The sequence below is a fragment of the Zingiber officinale genome, chromosome 11A (assembly GCF_018446385.1).
Source record: "Zingiber officinale cultivar Zhangliang chromosome 11A, Zo_v1.1, whole genome shotgun sequence".
NCBI lineage: Eukaryota > Viridiplantae > Streptophyta > Magnoliopsida > Zingiberales > Zingiberaceae > Zingiber > Zingiber officinale.
Genome location: NC_056006.1, coordinates 49,079,012 through 49,084,977, shown reverse-complemented (window position 1 = coordinate 49,084,977; position 5,966 = coordinate 49,079,012).

Genomic DNA, 5,966 nt, shown 5'->3' with positions numbered 1-5,966 from the left:
CCTCTCCTCACCTCTCCTTGCCGAAATCCAAAAACAAAGGAGGACCCCTCTCTAGGAAGGCTCCACAAGCAAGATATTTCCCATAAGTAAATCAAACAAGGATGTAAGTATTCCCTCACCTGTGGTACAAGTCGCTTACGGTATTTTCGAAAGATTTGAACTCTTGAAATTAAAAATAAAAAGAGAAGAAACCATGCTCATGAATCTTAGTAGGTTATGATATGAATTTAGTTGGAAAAAAATTATGTGTATGATGTTTAAGCTTGATCTTCTTATTAATATGTTTATTGACCTTCTCATTTTTTTATAAGGTTCGGCCATGATGAAAATTTAGGGTTCATGAAGCTTAAAACTTAATTTAACATGCTCATGGATTTATTTATGATGTGTTATGAAATTAGCTAGAGATTCATGTTTATATGTTGTTTAGAAATTATTTTCTTGCTTGAGGAAGTTTCGGCCATGATGAAATTTTAGGGTTCATGAAGCTTAAAACCTAAATTACCATGCTCATGGATTTCTTTATGATGTGTTATGAAATTAGCTAGAGATTCATGTTTATATGTTGTTTAGAAGTTTAACTCTTGCTTGAGAAAGTTTCGGTCATGATGGAATTTTAGGGTTCATGAAGCTCAAAACCTAAGTTAGTATGCTCATAGACCTCCATATGATATGTTATGAAATTAGCTAGAGATTTATGTTTACATGTTGCTTATAAGTTTACTCTTTAGCTTATGAAGTTTCGGCCATGATAGAGATTTAGGGTTTCATAAAGCTCCAAACCTAATTTAGCATGTTCATAGGCTTCCTTGTGATATGTTATCAAATTGGCTAGGTATTCATGTTCAAAGATTGCTTAGAAGTCTACTTCTTGTTGTATGATGTTTTGGCCATGATAACTTTTTAAGGTTCATGAAGCTCAAAACCTAAGTTAGTATGCTCATAGACTTTCTTATGATATGTTATAAAATGTGCTAGAAACTCATGCTTATATGTTGCTTAGAAGTTCATTTCCTACTTGATGAAGTTTTGGCCATGATGAATTCTTAGGGTTCATGAAGCTCCATACCTAATTTAGTATGCTCATAGACTTCTTTATGATATATGATGGAATTAGCTAGGTGTTCATGTTACATGTTGCTTAGAAGTTTATATTCTTGGCTTATGAAGTTTCGGCCATGATAGGGTTTTAGGGTTTCATAAAGCTCAAAACCTAATCTAGCATGCTCATAGACTTCTTTATGATATGTTATCAAATTGGCTAGGTTTTTATGTTCATATGTTGCTTAGAAGTTTACTTCTTGTTGTATGATGTTTCGGCTATGATGAGGTTTTAGGGTTCATGAAACTCAAAACCTAATTTAGTATGTTCATAGACTTCTTATGATATGTTATGAAATTAGCTAAGTATTCATGTTGTATGTTGCTTAGAAGTTATCTTTTGTTATGAACTCTCGGCCATAACTATAACCTAGGATTCAAGAAAGTTTAAACTTAAACTTAGCAAGCCATGAATTTTCCTTATGATATGATATGAAGGTAGTTTGCTATTTTTATGCTCATGTAGAACTTAATTCCATACTCTTAGGGGTTCGGCCACAACTAAGTTAAAAGGGCTAAGAAGCTTTTAGAACCTACTACCTATGCTCATGACATTCTTATTAGCTTATGACATGAATTTGATTTAAGGTTCACATGCTTATATGTAGTTGTAACCTAAAACTTAGCATGGTGACTCTCGGCCACCATATAAAACTAGGGTTAGAGACTCAATCATGACTTTTGCTAGGTGTCTCACATACTAGAATATGAACTAGGAGATGCTAGTAAATGTTTTCCATGTATGATTATGGTTGCCTACGATAATTTATGTACTTAATTAAGGATGCTCATGAATTATGCATGATGATGACCCTTATGATATGTTTTATGTTTAAGTATGCATGCTTTATGACAAGACCAGTAACGTGTTTAATTATGTATGTTATGAATTATGCATGATATGATTCTTATGATGACTATGTACTCAAGCATGTATGATTTCAAATATGTTGCATGCTCATTTATGTAAGCTTATGAACCAAGCATGATAATGGTTTTATATGATGGCTATGTGCCAAGACTGTATGCCTTATGATATGATAAGAAAATGGCAAAGAGTTGCTTCCCTTAAGTTGGGATTAAGAGCACTCTTCATGTTAAGACAAGAGCATGACATCTATGATGATATGATATGACAGTTATGATGATATGATATGCATGACATGTACTTTACTTTGTATGGCTTGTACCAAGGGTGGGCTCCATAATTGCCCCTAGACCGACGGACTATGAACGGGTCTAGTAAAAATGGATGGGCTCCTTAGTACGCCCCTAGGCCGACGGACTATGAACAGGTCTAGATCCCTTGTAGGTTCGGGGCTAGCTATCCTGTCCTAGGGATTGCACGCATTTATGTATGTATGTGGTACAAGTCGGGCCCTCATGATGATGATATTATGTTCAAGTATTAAAAGATATGTTTAAAGACATCTTGCACTCGACATGGCATATGTTTTAAAAGGACATTTTGCATAATGCACCCATTCATATATGATATGTTTCTTTTATGTTTTATGTAGTCTGATGATATGTTATGCTTCTCATGACTCTACTCATATGATTCCTTTATTTATGATATGTTAGAAACATGGTTCATAAGGATATGTTATGATCAGAAATTATGCTCACATTTCATATTGATAGATGATTATGTTTTCAATGAGGATATGCTTATATGATTATGCTTGAGATACGGTTTTTGTGAGTAGGAAAGAATCTTACTGAGCTCGTGTGCTCATAGCTTACTTCCTTGTACCACAGATAAAGGCAAGGGATGGATGACCTAAGGGAGCTGCAGGAGAGGCAAGGAGGTGTGTGTGGTAGTGGCTCGGCTGAGACAAATAAGACCTGCTATAATGTTTTGTTATGTTTGACATGAACCATTGTATTTATGTTACATTCCAGTATAACTTTATGACATTTCCGCTGCTTTATGTTATAAGAAAGAAATTTTAAATATACATGTATCCTGGAATAGTTAAGTAAGTAAGTAGCTCCGTCCCTTTGAGTAGCAAGGAGGGCGGGTGTTTCAGTCACCTCGGACGTGTGGTGACTGCATCACCGACACGTGGCGCCCCCCACGGGTTAGCATTTAATGGCCACATGCTCGACCTTAATGGAAGCGATATGCACGTATCACAAGGATTTTCGGACAGCGTCAGCAATGGCCGATCGACCCGCACCCCCTCGACAGTGGTAAGGAAAAGTATCCAAAAGTGACCAAGTACAAATGCATGAAGCACCGACCGGGAGAAAAAGGCCGGTCCTACGGGAACTGTGGGGATCCAGCTCATCTGCTGGCGGACCAGCCAATTCCTCACCAGGCTACTTGTCCAGTCAGTCGGACTTTCAGCCTCCTTCGACTAGACTTGAAGGGAAGGCATGTGATCCGGTGGTAAAGGGGGGGGGGCCGACCGGCAAGAGGTCAAGGTGGTCAACACCCTGTGGGGCCTGTCCGACAGGAGGTCAAGGTGGTCAACACCCTGTAGGTGCCCGACCGGGAGAATCACCTCTCCGATCGGTGAAAAGCCGACCCAACAGCTCGACAGATCGGCTCGACTCGGGCCCGAGCTCCTGACACCCGGCGAGTGACTAGCACGGCTTAACAGCAGGGGAAGAAGTCTGAGCGATCTTCATCTCGACCGAACGGGAACCATGGCCAATAAGGTTCTCCCGTTCATGCGAGCAGCGCCAGGGCCTTCGTAGATTAGCTGAGCAAATGTCCCGCTCAGCCAACCGCGACGTCAGCTGAGCAGTTCTTCCGTTCGGCATAGTATGAGACAAAAGGGGTAGGTAACTCTATCTTCCTCGAGACAGAGAATCATACGACGGAAGTTTCCACTGTCCTGTCAGGGATATGCTCATGCTATTGAGGTATGGCGTCAGACATGCTTTTCTGACACACTCATTACAGGTATGCTTTGAGAGGCATGCATGTCTCAGTAAGCGTGCACACGCCTTCAGGGAGCCCTATATAAGGACCCCTAGACTCCAACGGAGGTATGGGCGATTCATCACTGTAGCTACAATTCTCGTCATTCAACTTCGATTTCTTGCTATCGGAGGCTGACTTGAGTGTCGGAGGGTCGTCGCCGGGAACTCCTTCCCGGCTCGATTTTATGCTTGTAGGTTCTCGCCGAAGGTCTACGTCACTCATAGGGCTGCGCGGAGTCAATGAGAGCACCACGTCCCCAGCGACCGTCGACTCAGCACTCGGACAGGATCAAGGAGATTTGGCTATAACGAAAGATATGGATAAACAATAGTTGAAGGATTAAGTCTCAACACACAATAATTTTATCATTAAGGAATTAAACCCCAATTAAGAGTGATTTAATGCTTGATGCATGAAGGGGGGTTTATGTTATTGGATGTGGATTAAATGTGTAAATATATTAACCATGTTCGTTAACATCAATGGGTTGTTAACGGGTTATGGGCTTTATGTGGGTGGTCCATACAAGATGGACTTGGGTTATCGGCTTTATGTGGCTTTATGTCAGGGTCACTATCTATGGGTAAACTCATGCTACTACTATCTGGTCTAGTGGGCAAATAGGATGAGGTAGCTATCTAGCCCCCCGGCTACTAACTACGGGTGGAATCACACTACCACTATTTGGTATAGCGGACAGTTAGTGAGTATAAATGTCACTATCTGCTGGTGAACTCACGCTACCACTATATGGTCTATGAGGTAGATAGGATGTGTGCTATCTAGCTATGGACAATGGATGACAACACACTATCACGAATGGTCCCGTGGCCAGTCATATGCATCATGATTGTTGACGACTCTCTCAACCATGAATGAGAGATAATGTCACGCCCCAGAGGAGTCTCTGTCCGAAGAAATTTCGGCAGCATCTCCCCTGTACGGCGGACAATATGAAACTTCCTACATATCACATATACATCAGCCACAGGCGGCTGGAATGATAACAAAAAAAAATAAAGACAAACACCACGCAGTTAATAAAGATATCCAGCCTCTGGCTGTCACAACCACGTAGTTAATAATAGTAAACAACAACAATAGGACTCTGACTCGAAATCCACCCTACTCCACTACACTCGTAAAGCTCAAATCCAACGAACTCACCTCTTCTGCCGTCCAGGCAGGCATATAGTAGAATAAAAACCAAACCATCCAAAAGTCCATCAAACGGTAACAATCCGTACAATATCCATAAATAAAATCCAAAACAAAACTAAAACATAGTCTGATGGAAGAAAAACCAAAATAAAGCAAATAACAACCTAGTAGAGAACTAGCTCTACGTGCAGATGGGGGGCCAGCGACTGCTCAACCTGAAAATATCAACAATGGAGGCGGGGTGAGTCCAACACTCAGCAGGTACAACTGATATGCATAATAAAACAAATAACAGACAACACTAATCATGCGTACAGTCTCCTGAATATGAGGAGGATAAATGCAACTGAAATGAAATCAGAAGATAACTGTACTGACCGGATCAAAGTATAAAGGTAACAGGTCGTCAGACCGAGTGAGTCATAATCCTGTATGCATGTCAATCAATGCATCCAAACAAATGCAGCATATAAGTGCAGCAATCACAAGCAAATAAAAATGCAATAAATGCATATGTAAACCCCATACTCTGAAATCAATGCTCCTGAGCAATGACAGAGTAAACGGGATGCTGTCGGAGTACTCTTGTCCTGTGACCCCAAATCATAAATGGGGGAGCTCAATGCTCTCATCTCCCGGTACACGATGACGGGGAGGATATCTGCTACCACGCTGAGTCTCGACCAACGGAGCCAAACAAAGTCCACCATCTGCCGGCTACCACGCTGCTACCCTAAATGCCAACGGAGCCAAACAGAGCGGAACTGAC